At 64.1% G+C, this 15,423-nt stretch overlaps 1 protein-coding gene across 1 annotated transcript in view; it reads left to right on the plus strand.

The window, feature by feature from the left end:
• Positions 1 to 15,423, plus strand: part of TIAM1 (TIAM Rac1 associated GEF 1) — a 219,849-nt gene that overhangs the window by 119,286 nt on the left and 85,140 nt on the right. Inside the window, 1 exon segment of the mRNA XM_080654731.1 lies at positions 13,904 to 14,079. The gene's annotated coding sequence lies outside the window, so the exon portion shown is untranslated.

Consider the following 15,423-nt stretch of genomic DNA (forward strand, 5'->3'; position numbering starts at 1 on the left):
CATCCATCCTCACCCATCCATCCATCCACCCATCCATCCATCCTCACCCTCCATCCATACACCCATCCATCCATCCTCACCCATCCATCCATCCATCCATCCACCCACCCATCCTCACCCATCCATCCTCACCCATCCATCCATCCACCCATCCACCCACCCACCCACCCACCCATCCATCCTCACCTATTCATCCATCCATCCATCCATCCGCCCACCCATCCTCACCTATTCATCCATCCATCCATCCATCCGCCCACCCATCCTCACCTATTCATCCATCCATCCATCCATCCGCCCACCCATCCTCACATATTCATCCATCCACCCATCCATCCACCCACCCATCCTCACCCATCCATCCTCACACATCCATCCATCCATCCATCCACCCATCCACCCACCCACCCACCCACCCATCCTTACCTATTCATCCATCCATCCATCCACCCACCCATCCATCCGTCCTCACCCATCCATCCATCCACCCATCCATCCATCCTCACCCTCCATCCATACACCCATCCATCCATCCACTCATCCACCCGTCCATCCACCCACCCACCCACCCATCCTCACCCATCCATCTTCACCCATCCATCCATCCACCCATTCCTCACATATTCATCCATCCATCCACCCATTCATCTTCTTTCATCCTTCCATCCACTCATTTATCCATCTACGCACCCATCCCTCACCTATCCACCCTTCCATCCATCCATCCATCCATCCATTTATCCATCCACCCACCCATTTATCCATCTGTCCATCCATCCACCCAGCCATCCATTATTTATCCATCTACCCACCCATCCCTCATCTATCCATCCATCCATCCATCCATGCATCCACCCACACACCCATCCACCTCCTGTTGGTTCTGTTTCTCTGGAGAACCCTCATGCAGGGGGCACATGCCAAGAGCATTCCGCTAAAACAAAAGCCACGGTCCCTTCTCTCCTGGAACTTATGACCCTACCAGAGAGAAGGTGGATTAAGACAGGTTCTCAGATAATTGACGATGGTACTCAGAGGGGAAAAGTGGTGAAGGACATCTTGGAAGAGTAGAGGTTTTCAGAGCTTCCCAATAAAACTGTCATAAAAAGAGAATTCACTTCTAACCACTCCCACGTGCCATCGTATGGGGGTGGGGCGGGGAATGTGGGTATTCATCCTAGAAAAGCACACATCTTAACCGTTTTATTCCATCATCACTCCGTCCCAGCTTCCCCGCTCTCCCTAAACTCCCTGAACTCCGAGTGACAGGCATTCTTCCGGAAGATGCTCCCGACGCCCTCGGGCCTCTGCTGGGCCCCCGGGGGGTTGACCCTCAGTCGGCCGGGCGGGGATGGCCGGGCGGCATCTCCAAGGGCGCTGTGTGCGTTCGGCAGTGCCGGAGCGTGGCTACAGGGTGTGTGCCTGAGAGGTTGGCAGCAGAGGAAAGTCAGCCGTGGGGGTGAGCGGCGAGGACACCTGCTTAGAAGGGACAGGATCGATGGAGAAGACGCTTCGGGGATCTGGACGGAAGGAAAGGGGAAGGAGAAGACGGAGGGGAAGGGATTAACACGCGTGAAGCTGAGACAGACACCCTGCGTCCCGCACACACCTGCCGGGCGGGTCACCTGGTCTGCAGATGGAGAGAGGGGTCCGCCGGGACGGCCGAGCGGCTCAGGCCACAGGGACATGCGTGCTCCTGGGAGGAGTCCCCGTGCGGGGCCCGAGACCCTAAAAGGAGCGTCCCATTTGGCCCGGCTGGGTGGCTCCGTGGTCGAGTGTCGACCTGTGACCCAGGAGGTTAGGGTTCGATTCCCGGTCAGGGCACAGGCCCGGGTTGTGGGCTCCATCCCCAGTGTGGGGCGTGTAGGAGGCAGCCGATCCACGATTCTCTCTCATCATGGATGTCTCTCTCTCTTTCTCTCTCTCTCCCTCTCTCTCTCTCTCTCTCTCTCTCTCTCTCCCTCTCCCTCTCCCTCTCCCTCTCCCTCTCCCTCTCCCTTCCTCCCTGAAATCAGTAAAAATATATCAACACAAACAAGGTGTGCCCACTGTGAGCTGTGGACGGGGTGGCTTGGCGCAGGTGCGCTGTACGGACCGGGAGGGGGAGGGGCAGGGAGGCCGAGGGGTTTGGCTGAAGGTGGAGGTTCAGGTGAGGGCGTGGAGGAAGGGAACCGACTCCTTAGAGAGAAAGGTCCGAGCTGGGGGAAGGCTGGCAGAACCTGCAGATGGAGGGAGGGGCGGTGGGCTGCGGGGGGGGGGGGATGAGGTGCTGTGTCCCGGGGAGGGGGGAGCAACAGGCCGATGGGGCGGGAGGCGTGGCCGCGGGAGCCCGGAGCGAGGCGCCCGCCCGTCTGCGTGGCTCCTGGGCTGGAGCCGGCCAAGGAGCCGGTTTCTCCCCGAGAGGAGCCCTCCTCCGGCCACGGGCCGGCGTCCGTGGTGGGGAAGCTGTGTGGCTCCTGCTCGGGGTGGCTCCCTCCCTCCTGCTTCCTGACCGGGGTCTCCGGGCCCCTGTGCTGGGCTCTGAGGTCCGCCCTGCTGGCTCAGGGCCTCTCGCCAATCCTGGTACTGTGGGGGGGCGGGGGGTGGGTGGCGGCGGTCACACCAACCAGTCCTTCCTGCTCCCGCCTCTTCTTCTGCATGTGGTGGCCTGTCACCTGCCGCCGGCAGACGTGTGGCTGCTGCTGGAGGGCCCTGGCCAGTGGCCCCAGAGAGAGCCCGGCCACCAGGTCCAGCCCAGCCCTGGCTCCTGAGCGGTGGGTCCCCTGAGCGGGGGGATCCCCTGAGCGATGGGGTCTCCTGAGCAGTGGGGTCCCCTGAGCGGTGGGGTGCCCTGAGCAGTGGGGTCCCCTGAGCGGTGGGTCCCCTGAGCAGTGGGGTCCCCTGAGCGGTGGGGTCCCCTGAGCGATGGGGTCCCCTGAGCAGTGGGTCCCCTGGGTGATGGGGTCTCCTGAGCGGGGGGGTCCCCTGAGCGGGGGGATCCCCTGAGCGGGGGGGGGGTCTCCTGAGCGGTGGGGTCTCCTGAGCGGTGGGGTCCCCTGAGCGGTGGGGTCCCCTGAGCGATGGGGTCCCCTGAGCAGTGGGGTCCCCTGAGCGGTGGGTCCCCTGAGCAGTGGGGTCCCCTGAGCGGTGGGTCCCCTGAGCAGTGGGGTCCCCTGAGCGGTGGGTCCCCTGAGCAGTGGGGTCCCCTGAGCGGTGGGGTCCCCTGAGCGATGGGGTCCCCTGAGCGGGGGGGTCCCCTGAGCGGGGGGGTCCCCTGAGCGGGGGGGTCCCCTGAGCGGGGGGATCCCCTGAGTGGGGGGGGTCCCCTGAGCGGTGGGGTCTCCTGAGCAATGGGGTCCCCTGAGCGGTGGGGTCCCCTGAGCGGGGGGGTCCCCTGAGCGGGGGGGTCCCCTGAGCGGGGGGATCCCCTGAGTGGGGGGGGTCCCCTGAGCGGTGGGGTCCCCTGAGCGGTGGGGTCCCCTGAGCAGTGGGTGCCACGATGCTCTCAGGACCCAGAGCTTTGAGCTGCTGTGCGGCGGCTGCGCACCAAGGCTGAGGGTGGGGCCAGTTGAGGCTCCGTTAGGGGGAACCTGAGGAATCGGTGGGTAAATGGGCTCCCGGCACAGACAGCCCACGTTTGGGGATAGTTTTCTGTTTGCCTGTGTTACAGAGGGCCCGGTGTTCTGGGATAGTCTCCCCTCCCCTCCCTGCCCCTCCCTCCCCTGCCCCGCCCTCCCCCGGCCCCTCCCTCCCACTGTCGATGCCCTTTTCTGCTGCTGTTAGTTCTCTGGCACCCCGAAGCCCCCCTCCCTCCGTAGCCGTCTCCTGGGGGCCGGGTGGAGGTGCAGGTTGCGGGGAGGCGGCGGGCGGGTGCCGCAGGGTTGTGTCCGCGTGGCTGCGTGCGGGAAGGAGCTCCTGTGAGCCCCGTCTTCCTCATCCCCTAGTTCCCAGCCCCGCTCTGTGCCCCAGGGTGGTCTGTGTGTGCCCCAGGGTGGTCTGTGCCCCAGGGCGGTCTGTGCCCCAGGGCGGTCTCTGTGCCCCAGGGCGGTCTGTGTGTGTCCCAGGGCGGTCTCTGTGCCCCAGGGCGGTCTGTGCCCCAGGGCGGTCTCTGTGCCCCAGGGCGGTCTGTGTGTGTCCCAGGGCGGTCTGAGCCCCAGGGCGGTCTGAGCCCCAGGGCGGTCTGAGCCCCAGGGCGGTCTGTGCCCCAGGGTTGTCTGTGCCCCAGGGCGATCTGTGCCCCAGGGCGGTCTGTGCCCCAGGGCGGTCTGAGCCCCAGGGTGGTCTGTGCCCCAGGGCGGTCTGTGCCCCAGTGCGGTCTCTGTGTGGCCCGATGCGCAGTCTGATGGCCGAGGGCGTGGGCGGGAAAGGCTGTTGCTTTCGATCTGTGTGTTCAGACGTCTGTGTGTTCCTGTGCGGTTCGGATAAGCGAGGTGCACTGCAAACCCACCCAGAACGTGAGGTGTGCATGGCTCTGTGCGCGCTGGCTCACGTGTGTGACGCTGGTTAAGTGACGAGCGATTTGCTGAATGGGGTGCCCGTAGACCCGGGTCAGTGCCCGCGCGGGCAGGGGGGACCTGTGAGCAGACCCAGGGGCACCCCCGTGCGGGCAGGGGGGCCTGTGAGCTCTGAGCGGGCACAGTGCCCACGGGCTCATGTGTGGTCTCCCGGAGGCGACGTGCAGCGAGCGCCAAGCCTTCTGAGCGCGTCGCTGCCGCATGAGGGACAGATTCGCTCCGGGGCGGCTTCTGCCGAGAGGCCGAGTGTCCTCCGCCAACCCTGACCCGGAGGGGCCCTGACCCGGAGGGACCCTGACCCGGAGGGACCCTGACCCGGAGGGGCCCTGACCCGGAGGGACCCTGACCCGGAGGGGCCCTGACCCGGGGGGATCCTGACCCGGGGGGACCCTGACCCGGAGGGACCCTGACCCGGAGGGGCCCTGACCCCGGGGGACCCTGACCCGGAGGGGCCCTGAGCCGGAGGGGCCCTGACCCGGGGGGGCCCTGACCCCGGGGGACCCTGACCCCGGGGGACCCTGACCCGGAGGGGCCCTGAGCCGGAGGGGCCCTGACCCGGGGGGACCCTGACCCGGGGGGACCCTGAGCCGGGGGGACCCTGACCCGGAGGGGCCCTGAGCCGGGGGGACCCTGACCCGGAGGGGCCCTGACCCGGGGGGACCCTGACCCGGAGGGACCCTGACCCGGGGGGGCCCTGACCCGGGGGGGCCGCTGCTGGCCGGTCCTCTTCGGCGTGACAGTCCGCCCTCAGCGCCGGGGCTTCCTCTCCGCCTCGCTGTCCCGTGCGGATGGCACTAGTTGTCACCCAGCCAGAAAGATGGCCGCGGTTTGTTTGTTTTTTTTTCCCGTATTTTTATTGATTTCAGAGGGAGGGAGAGGGAGAAGGAGGGGGAGACATGGCGTGAGAGGGAGCGATGTTCTCCCAGAGTCCCACCGCCTCACACGCCTTCCGCCCGCACCGGTGCCGGTGGCAGGAGCCGCCAGGGAGGAAGCGGCGGGTCCCGGGGCCGCGATGCTGGGACGGGCCTTCGGGTTCCGGCGCCGGCCCGTGGCATTGCCTGGGCTGCGGGCCATGGGCCGTCCCGCCTCGCTGTGCCGGGCGTGGCTGCCGCTGGCTCCTGCGGCTCCTGGCCTCACCCAGGGCCGCTCCTGCTCCGTGTGGGACGGCAGTCCGGGCCTGGGAACCGCACCGCCCGGTCACCGCGTCTCCTGCGTCCTCGTGAGGACAGGGACCCGTGGCCTCCGGCCTGTGCGTGGCTGGGGGTGTCCCTCCTGGCTTGGCGGGGGGACAGCAGGTGAGCGACCGGCAGTGCGGGGCGGAGACCGTGGAGGAGACGGAGGCTGTGGTTCCCCACGGGCGGCCCCGCCGGGGAAGGTCCTGGCGGCAGCGGCTGTGAGTCTGAGGGTCCCTCGCACACAGCGCCCTCCTCTGCGCTGCACGGGGTGGGGGGATGACGGGGCGGCGGTGGGCTTAGCACGAGGCTCCCGGTTCCACCTGCTCTCCCGGCGGATCCCGAGGCGGGGAGGCAGGGAGGCGGGGAGGCGGGCAAGTCACAGCCCAGCTCCTCAGCGGAGACAGCTGAGCGGCCTGCCCGCCTCCCCCTCCGCCCGGCCTGTGTCTTCGGGGCCTGGGGACGGGACAGGACGGGACGGGTCTCCACGCGGGACAGTGTGGCTGGCGTGAGTGACTGTCTGGAACCTCTTCTAAGCGGAGGCCCCGGCGCCGAGGGCTTAGTGGCAGGCGGGGGTGTGCGGGCTCCCGGGAGGCACGGGGCCCGTCCCCGCCTGTGCTCGCCCGGCTCCTCGCTGACCCGTGCCCACGGGACACCTGTCCTCGGGGACTCCTGTCGCGGTGAGCCCCCTGCGGGGAGCGGGGAAGGACGGAGCTCGCATTAGGGTCACCTGCCTCGGCTCCCCTCTCACTGGGGGTCGGTGTCCCTGCTCCCCGTGACCTGGGCCTGCTTGTCGGACGGGACTGCGGCTCGACGTGGAGAATTCAGGAGCCGAGCCGGGGCTGGCCCGTCACAGTCACTCCTGGAAGGTGGGGGGGCTCTCAGGTGCTCGGGGGTTCGTGCTGCTGAGGGTGTTGAGAAGTCTGGGCCTCGCGAGGTCGCTCTAGAAAAGCTGCTGAAGCCATTCAGCCAGCGGGGGGCCCCGCGGAGCCCTGGGAGGGCCGGGCTGGGCGGTGGGGGGTTGATGCGGGGGGTGCGGCCGGGGTGCTGCCAGCCACCAAGGGCAGTTAGAGGCCCTGAGCACGGGGTCGAGGGAGCAGCTGAGCGTCTGGCTGAAGAGTTGAGGGGACACCTGCGTGCCTGGCCGAAGCCCGAAACAGCGTCCGCCGGACCCTGGGACCCGTCCGCCGCGGGTCTGGGTCTCTGCGTGCCCGGCCGCGTTACTTCCCTTCCACACGCACGACCGCACCCCCAGCGGAACCTGTCGGACCGGTGCTGCCAGGGCCGCTGCGCTGCGCTGCGCTGCGGGACAAAGGGGTCACTGCAGTGGACAGGCCCTGGGAGAAAGGCCGGTCCTCTGGCCATCCTGGCCATCGCTGCAGGTGGGGCGGAGGGTAGGATGAGGGGACGCGGAGGGCCTGGTGGCTGGGCGGGTCTGTTTATCTGCCCTGAAATCGGGGCTGCCCGCACCCTGTCCTCCACGCCTCGCCGAGGAGGAGTTTGGAGCCTTCGTCGTAGCTCATCCATCTGAGGGTGGTCTCCACTGAGATCCCGTCCTGCCCCGAGCCCGCGGTCCAGGCCCTCACCTGGAAGGACGGGGGGCCCTCACCTGGGAGGACAGGGGGGCCTTCAGCTGGGAGGACGGGGGGGCCTTCAGCTGGGAGGACGGGGGGGACCTCACCTGGGAGGACGGGGGCCCTCACCTGGGAGGACAGGGGGCCCTCAGCTGGGAGGACAGGGGGCCCTCAGCTGGGAGGACAGGGGGCCCTCAGCTGGGAGGACAGGGGGCCCTCAGCTGGGAGGACAGGGGGCCCTCACCTGGGAGGACAGGGGCCCCTCACCTGGGAGGACAGGGGGCCCTCAGCTGGGAGGACAGGGGGGCCCTCACCTGGGAGGACAGGGGGCCCTCAGCTGGGAGGACAGGGGGCCCTCACCTGGGAGGACAGGGGCCCCTCACCTGGGAGGACAGGGGGCCCTCACCTGGGAGGACAGGGGGCCCTCAGCTGGGAGGACAGGGGGCCCTCACCTGGGAGGACAGGGGGCCCTCAGCTGGGAGGACAGGGGGGCCCTCACCTGGGAGGACAGGGGGCCCTCAGCTGGGAGGACAGGGGGCCCTCAGCTGGGAGGACAGGGGGCCCTCAGCTGGGAGGACGGGGGGGCCCTCAGCTGGGAGGACGGGGGGGCCCTCACCTGGGAGGACAGGGGGCCCTCACCTGGGAGGACAGGGGGCCCTCAGCTGGGAGGACAGGGGCCCCTCACCTGGGAGGACAGGGGGGCCCTCGCCTGGGAGGACAGGGGGCCCTCAGCTGGGAGGACAGGGGGGCCCTCGCCTGGGAGGACAGGGGGGCCCTCACCTGGGAGGACAGGGGGGCCCTCGCCTGGGAGGACAGGGGGGCCCTCGCCTGGGAGGACAGGGGGCCCTCGCCTGGGAGGACAGGGTGCCCTCGCCTGGGAGGACAGGGGGCCCTCGCCTGGGAGGACAGGGGGCCCCTCAGCTGGGAGGACAGGGGGCCCCTCACCTGGGAGGACAGGGGGCCCTCAGCTGGGAGGACAGGGGTCCTGCTCTCTGCTGGAGTCCTTGCCGCACCGCAGTCTTGATCTGACGGCCACGCTGCCTGCGGTGACCTGCCCGTGTCAGATGCTGTCAGATGGGGTGTGGCTGCCGCTGGGCAGCAGGCCAAGTAGCTGTGCTGGGCCCTGAGCCAGAGCCTGCCCCCCCACCGTAACCCCCCCCCCCAGCCCCGGTTCCTGGGAGGGCTCCTCCCAGCAGCATCGTGTCTGCAGGGCCTGAGGCTGCAGTGGCCACGCTGTCCCCGCTCCGGCCCGGCACAGGGCTTCCCGGGGAACTGCCGGCTCCTGCGCTTGAGGGTGAGCGTCTTACCGCCCTCGTCCCTGTTCCCGTGCCCTCGCCTGTGGGCGCCGTTCCTCCTCCCGCAGGGTTCTCTTCACTCCAGTGCCGAGGGTGGGTCTTTCTAAGTCACTCCAGCCTCTTGCTGGGTAAAGTGAGGGTCAAAGAAAAGCAAAGACAACGGCTGAGGAGTTTTCACCTTAATTTCTGAGCCATGTAAACACTCCCAGTGCCCCCGACCATCCGTCTGTCCGTCTGTCCATCCATACATCCATCCGTCTAATGTCTGTCTGTCTGTCCGTTCAATCTATCCAGCTATCTATCCATCTATCTGTCTATCCATCCATCCATCCACCTATCCATCTGACTAATGTCTGTCTGTCTGTCCGTTCATCTATCCAGCTATCTATCCATCTATCTGTCTATCTATCCATACATCCACCTATCCATCTGTCTAATGTCTGTCTGTCTGTCCGTTCATCTATCCAGTTATCTATCCATCTATCTGTCTATCTATCCATACATCCACCTATCCATCTGTCTAATGTCTGTCTGTCTGTCCATTCATCTATCCAGTTATCTATCCATCTATCTATCCATCCATCCATCCATCCATCTGTCTAATGTCTGTCTGTCCGTTCATCTATCCAGCTATCTATCCATCTATCCATCCATTCATCCATCCATCCATCCACCTATCCATCTGTCTAATGTTTGTCTGTCTGTCTGTCCGTTCATCTATCCAGCTATCTATCCATCTATCCAGCTATCTATCCATCTATCTGTCTATCTATCCATCCATCCACCTATCCATCTGTCTAATGTCTGTCTGTCTGTCCGTTCATCTATCCAGCTATCTATCCATCTATCTGTCTATCTATCCATCCATCCACCTATCCATCTGTCTAATGTCTGTCTGTCCGTTCATCTATCCAGCTATCTATCCATCTATCCAGCTATCTATCCATCTATCCAGCTATCTATCCATCTATCTGTCTATCTATCCATCCATCCATCTATCCATCTGTCTAATGTCTGTCTGTCTGTCCGTTCATCTATCCAGCTATCTATCCATCTATCTGTCTATCTATCCATACATCCACCTATCCATCTGTCTAATGTCTGTCTGTCTGTCCATTCATCTATCCAGTTATCTATCCATCTATCTATCCATCCATCCATCCATCCATCTGTCTAATGTCTGTCTGTCTGTCCGTTCATCTATCCAGCTATCTATCCATCTATCCATCCATCCATCCATCCATCCATCCACCTATCCATCTGTCTAATGTTTGTCTGTCTGTCTGTCCGTTCATCTATCCAGCTATCTATCCATCTATCCAGCTATCTATCCATCTATCTGTCTATCTATCCATCCATCCACCTATCCATCTGTCTAATGTCTGTCTGTCTGTCCGTTCATCTATCCAGCTATCTATCCATCTATCTGTCTATCTATCCATCCATCCATCTATCCATCTGTCTAATGTCTGTCTGTCTGTCCGTTCATCTATCCAGCTATCTATCCATCTATCCAGCTATCTATCCATCTATCTGTCTATCTATCCATCCATCCATCTATCCATCTGTCTAATGTCTGTCTGTCTGTCCGTTCATCTACCCAGCTATCTATCCATCTATCCATCTATCTGACTATCTATCTATCCATCCATCCATCTATCCATCTGTCTAATGTCTGTCTGTCTGTGCGTTCATCTATCCAGCTATCTATCCATCCATCCATCCATCTGTCCGTCCACCCCATCCTGATCTGTGGACTGAGATGACACCAACACGAAGCCCTTGGGGTGCCTGCTCTCCTGAAATGACCACTCAGGGCTCTGCCATGGTGAGGGCGTGGCCCATCGCCCCCCCAGTCAGGGTGACCGTGCCGTCCACCTTCCTGGGCTTCGACCGTGTCCAGGTCCCCTGCTCCGCCCACAGCCCCCGTGGCAGGTCAGGGAAGCACGTAGCGTACTAGGCCCTCCCTCTGCGGCCAAGTTCCAATGGGAAGTTCACGTGCCCAAGATCCAGGAGGCGAGTGAGCGATGGAGCCTTGTGTGGGAACGCGGGTACTGTGAGGGCACGAACAGCGTCATTTCTCTGAGTCTTGGGGTTCCTGGAACTCTGAGGACTGACACGGCAGGAGGCTCTGAGGGGCGTTGTGTGGTGAGAACCACAGGTCTGGCTGGGCTCCGGGAAGAGGCCCTGCTTTGCCCCAGGGGCACAGAGTTCCCGGCAGCTGCACAGCTGTCACCTATCGTCCCTCCTTCCGCCTATCCTGCCGGGGAGTGAGCACGGGGCGCCTGTCCTGCGGGGAGGGGGCGAGCACGGGCACACATCCTGCGGGGGGGCGGGCACGGGGCACCGGTGTGATGCCCGTGGTGTGGGGACCGAGTGATGCCCGTGGTGTGGGGACCGTGTGATGCCCCGTGGTGTGGGCACCGAGTGATGCCCGTGGTGCTGTGGGCACCGTGTGATGCCCGTGGTGGTGTGGGCACCGAGTGATGCCCGTGGTGTGGGGACCGAGTGATGCCCGTGGTGTGGGCACCGAGTGATGCCCGTGGTGTGGGGACCGAGTGATGCCCGTGGTGTGGGGACCGTGTGATGCCCGTGGTGTGGGCACCGAGTGATGCCCGTGGTGCTGTGGGCACCGTGTGATGCCCGTGTTGGTGTGGGCACCGAGTGATGCCCGTGGTGGTGTGGGCACCGAGTGATGCCCGTGGTGTGGGCACCGAGTGATGCCCGTGGTGGTGTGGGCACCGAGTGATGCCCGTGGTGGTGTGGGCACCGAGTGATGCCCGTGGTGCTGTGGGCACTGAGTGATGCCCGTGGTGCTGTGGGCACCGAGTGATGCCCGTGGTGCTGTGGGCACCGAGTGATGCCCGTGGTGGTGTGGGCACCGAGTGATGCCCGTGGTGCTGTGGGCACCGAGTGATGCCCGTGGTGGTGTGTTCACCGAGTGATGCCCGTGGTGGTGTGTTCACCGAGTGATGCCCGTGGTGCTGTGGGCACCGAGTGATGCCCATGGTGCTGTGGGCACCGAGTGATGCCCGTGGTGGTGTGTTCACCGAGTGATGCCCGTGGTGGTGTGGGCACCGAGTGATGCCGTGGTGTGGGCACCGAGTGATGCCCATGGTGGTGTGGGCACCGAGTGATGCCCATGGTGTGGGCACCGAGTGATGCCGTGGTGTGGGGTCCATGATGCCCGTGGGTGGAGGGTGGCCTGAGACCAGTGTGACCCTGTGGTTTGGCTGACACTGTGCAGACGCCCAGGCGCGGGCTGGACACTGAGCGGGTCCTGGCTGCCTCCCGCCGACATGGAACTCCCGGTGGCCCCGGGAGCGGCCCCGGGTCCTGGTGCCGGGACAGGGTCCCCAGGCAGGAGTCACCGCCGGCACAGAGCAGCCTGCCGGCCCGCCGACACCAGGACCGAGGGCGCCGGGGGTCAGCGCCACGGCCAGGCCCCGGGGAGAAGCGTTCCCTGGAAAAAAATGACACCCAGGAGACGCAGATCAGTTCTGCGTGCGGCCCGCGGCCCCTCCTCGTGGCGCGTTCTCCGCGGTTGGAGGAAGCGGGTGGGGAGAAATTCACTCTCGCAGGCGGAAGCGTATTTGTCTTCCGTGTACAAACGGCCTTTTCACCTGCAGCCAGGAGCCGGTGGAAGTTGGCTCAGCCGGGTGGAGCATCGTCCGCTACGGCAAGAGGTGGCGGGTTCGACTCCCGGTCAGGTCACATCCCTGGCTGGGGGGTCGGTCCCTAGTTGGGGCGTGTGCGGGAGGCAACAGCTCGATGTCTCTCTCCCTCTCATCGCTGACCACGTCCTCGGGTGAGGATGCAGGTGCAGTACCAGCCTCCGCTGGGCAGGAGGGAGCAGGCCGGGCCGTGTGCTGGCGAGAGCCGCCATGCGGGTCGCTGGCCGCCGGCACCGCGGGCATCCGTGTCGGGCCCCGAGCTGGTTCGGAATTTGGAAAACCTGCAGAGAGCAGCGGGCGGCGAAGCCCCGGGGGAGGGAGCGGGCGGGGCAGCAGTGGGGGAGTCGTGGGAAGGGCGCGTATTTTGGGGTAATCATGGGTGTGCTGAGAAGTCACGCTCCTCCCTGCATGCGTGAGTCACCCACGTCACCGGTAAATAGCACGTTTCCGAGACAAGAAAGGACGTGACCGCGCTCATTGTCCTGTCCCCCGCGGACGCGTATGTTTACTTCCCGCCTCTGCCGCCTCCGCCGAGCGGGCCGCTCTCTCCCGTCCCTGCGCCGAGCGCCTGGCATCTCGGGGCCCCCCAGGGGCCTGGCTGGTGGCAGGCGGCGGGTGCAGCCCCCCCAGGGACTCCGCATCTCTGTCTCTCCCAGTGTTTGCAGTCTCCTCCGAGGGCAGGCTGTAAGAAAAGGACCATTAGCCCGGCCGGCGTGTCTCGGTGGTTGAGCGTTGACCTATGAACCAGAAGGTCACCAGTTCGATTCCCGGTCAGGGCACAGGCCCAGGTTGTGGGCTCGATCCCCAGGGTGGGGTGTGCAGGAGGCAGCCGATCCGTGATTCCCTCTCATCATTGATGTGTCTCTCTCTCCCTCTCCCTTCCTCTCTGACATCAGTAACAAATACATTTTTTCAAAAAGAACCATTGAAACTGCTTGTGGGTGGTGCTGCCCTGGCCGTGCGTTTTCGGGGTTAAGGGACCGTCTGGCTGTTCCACCTGAGCTCTGCGCTGGGCCCCTGCGCCCCGGCTTCCTCTGGGTCGGCGTCGGGCGGTGTGAGGACACGTCCACGGGGGAGTCTGCGTCACGGCCTCTCGGCGTTTCCGTCCCCGTCGGCTGCAAACACAGCTCCGCTTTAGAACAACCCGGACTCCCCCTCCCGCGTCATTCGTCCGTTTGTCGAGAACCGTGTGCCCATTAGGAGGGGACGCGGACACCAGTCCGTCGGACATCCGTTCATCGTGACGGGTCTCTGTCATCCGATCCCTTAGTCCAGGGGTGGGGGCCTTGTCGGGCCCAGGGCCCCGTGACGTATATAACAGCACCCGCAGGCCGCACAGCAGCACCCGCTTACACACGAGGTGGTCCGAGGGTCAGCGAACTCCCCCCGAAGGCCTGGGCAGGGCCCGGCCACATGCTTTCCCAGGCCCTGCGCGGCCCGGGGGCCGGACGCTCCCGCCCCCCTCCCCCCCCCCCCGCTGACCAACAGGAAGAGGTTAAGTGACACAATCACTCTGTCCAAAGGGCTGCTGCTCATCCCTGTCCGTGTGAACATGCGTGTGCTTGTGAGCTTATCTGATGGTGCATGGCCTTCATTCCTGCGCTCGGGGCTGCGCTGTGGGTCAGGGGGTGGGTGTCAGCCGAGACGGGAGCTGGGGCCGCTGACCGTCTCTCTCTCCCGTCCTGTCCTCTCCAGGTGCTGGCGGGACCCGGTAGACGCCGATGAGACCGCCATGGCCGTCCCGAGGGCCTGGTGCTGAGGGCTCCCCCCGCCCGGACGCCGTTCGTCCCGACGCCACGGCCAGTGTCGGTACCTAAATGCCACAGTGCCCTGGGGGCACACGGGGCCGGGAGCCGCTGTCGCCTGGGCAGGTGAGCCTGGGCACCTGCGGGCCGGGCGCCGGTGGATTCCCGGGGAGGCGTGGGGGCACGGGGCCGGACACGTGTTAGCATAATGGGAATCGCCGTGCTGGAGGGGGCTCGTGGGAAAAACAAGTTGGAGTCGCTTCTTTGGAGTAAGGTTACGCCCATTGGAACTGAAACGGCGTGAGCCTTAAAACTTGGAAGAAGACCGAAAGCAGGTAGGGACGCAGCCGTTGCCCACCGCCCCCCTGTGACTCGCCCTGGGATCTTTCAGGGTTTTCCCTGGCTTCACCGTCTTCATGTGGGATTATGTTGGAGAAGGGAAACCGGCTTCGCACTCTCACTTCAAAACAGCGCTGTGGATTGGGGTAATCTTTACAAAGCGGGGTCCGTACGGTCCAAGGAACCAGCCTTCTAAATCAGGGAGTACCCCCTATTGCAGAACTCTCCCTTCGGCCTCTTGGCGGACGCTCCTCTCCATGGGTGTGAGGAGGAAGCAGGAGCCCTCCGGGTCGGGCTCCTCAATCTTAGGGCCCCCCCCAGCCCCCCGCCCCCCGCCTTTCTCGGTCCCAGGCTCAGCCTCCAGCGGGAGAACAGGCTCCAAACCAAGACCTCCCACTGGAAAGCTAATTTTACGTTTGCAATCTGTTGTCTTGTGATGTTCGCTTCAGATTTAGCTCTGAAATAAACACGTTGCATTCTCTCTCCTGCGTCTTCGAGGTCTGTTCGCAAGTCAGAGGAGGGTAATCGCTAGGTTTATTTTAATAAGTTTTTAAATACCTCAGGGGCGTGAATTGTCTTATTATTAATAATTGTAACTTCCATGCATCGTCCGGGCCTTGTGCTCGGCTTTCACGCTGCCCGGAGCAGCCGCAGGGGAGCCTGCTCCACGGTCCCCCTCTGATGGGGAGAGGACGTGAAGGGGGTCATCGTGGGCCCACCCGTGGGCTTGAATGTTTTACATAATATTTACATTTTCTAAATATGTTTTTTATTGATTTTTAGAGCGAGAGGAAGGGAGAGGGAGAGAGAGAAATACCTATGAGATGGATTAGCTGCCTCCTGCACGGCTCCCCCCCCTCCCCCCCCCCCGCCTCCCCCAGCCTGTGCCCTGACCGGGAATTGAACCGTGACCTCCTGGTTCCTGGGTTGATGCTCAACCACGGAGCCACGCCGGCTGGGCTCGAGCATTTTATATTTTTGAGTTGCCCTTCTTCTAAGTCGGCCTGAGCGACGAGCGTCCCCCCTGAGCACAGCTGTGCTAAACCTAGTTTACTTGGACGGTCGGTACAATGCGGCCGGCGTGGTTCCTGCCCGGCGGGGGGGGGGGGGGTGATAATGAAATGGGAAGCG

This window comes from Plecotus auritus (genome assembly GCF_963455305.1).
Source record: "Plecotus auritus genome assembly, chromosome: 2".
Classification (NCBI taxonomy): Eukaryota; Metazoa; Chordata; class Mammalia; order Chiroptera; family Vespertilionidae; genus Plecotus; species Plecotus auritus.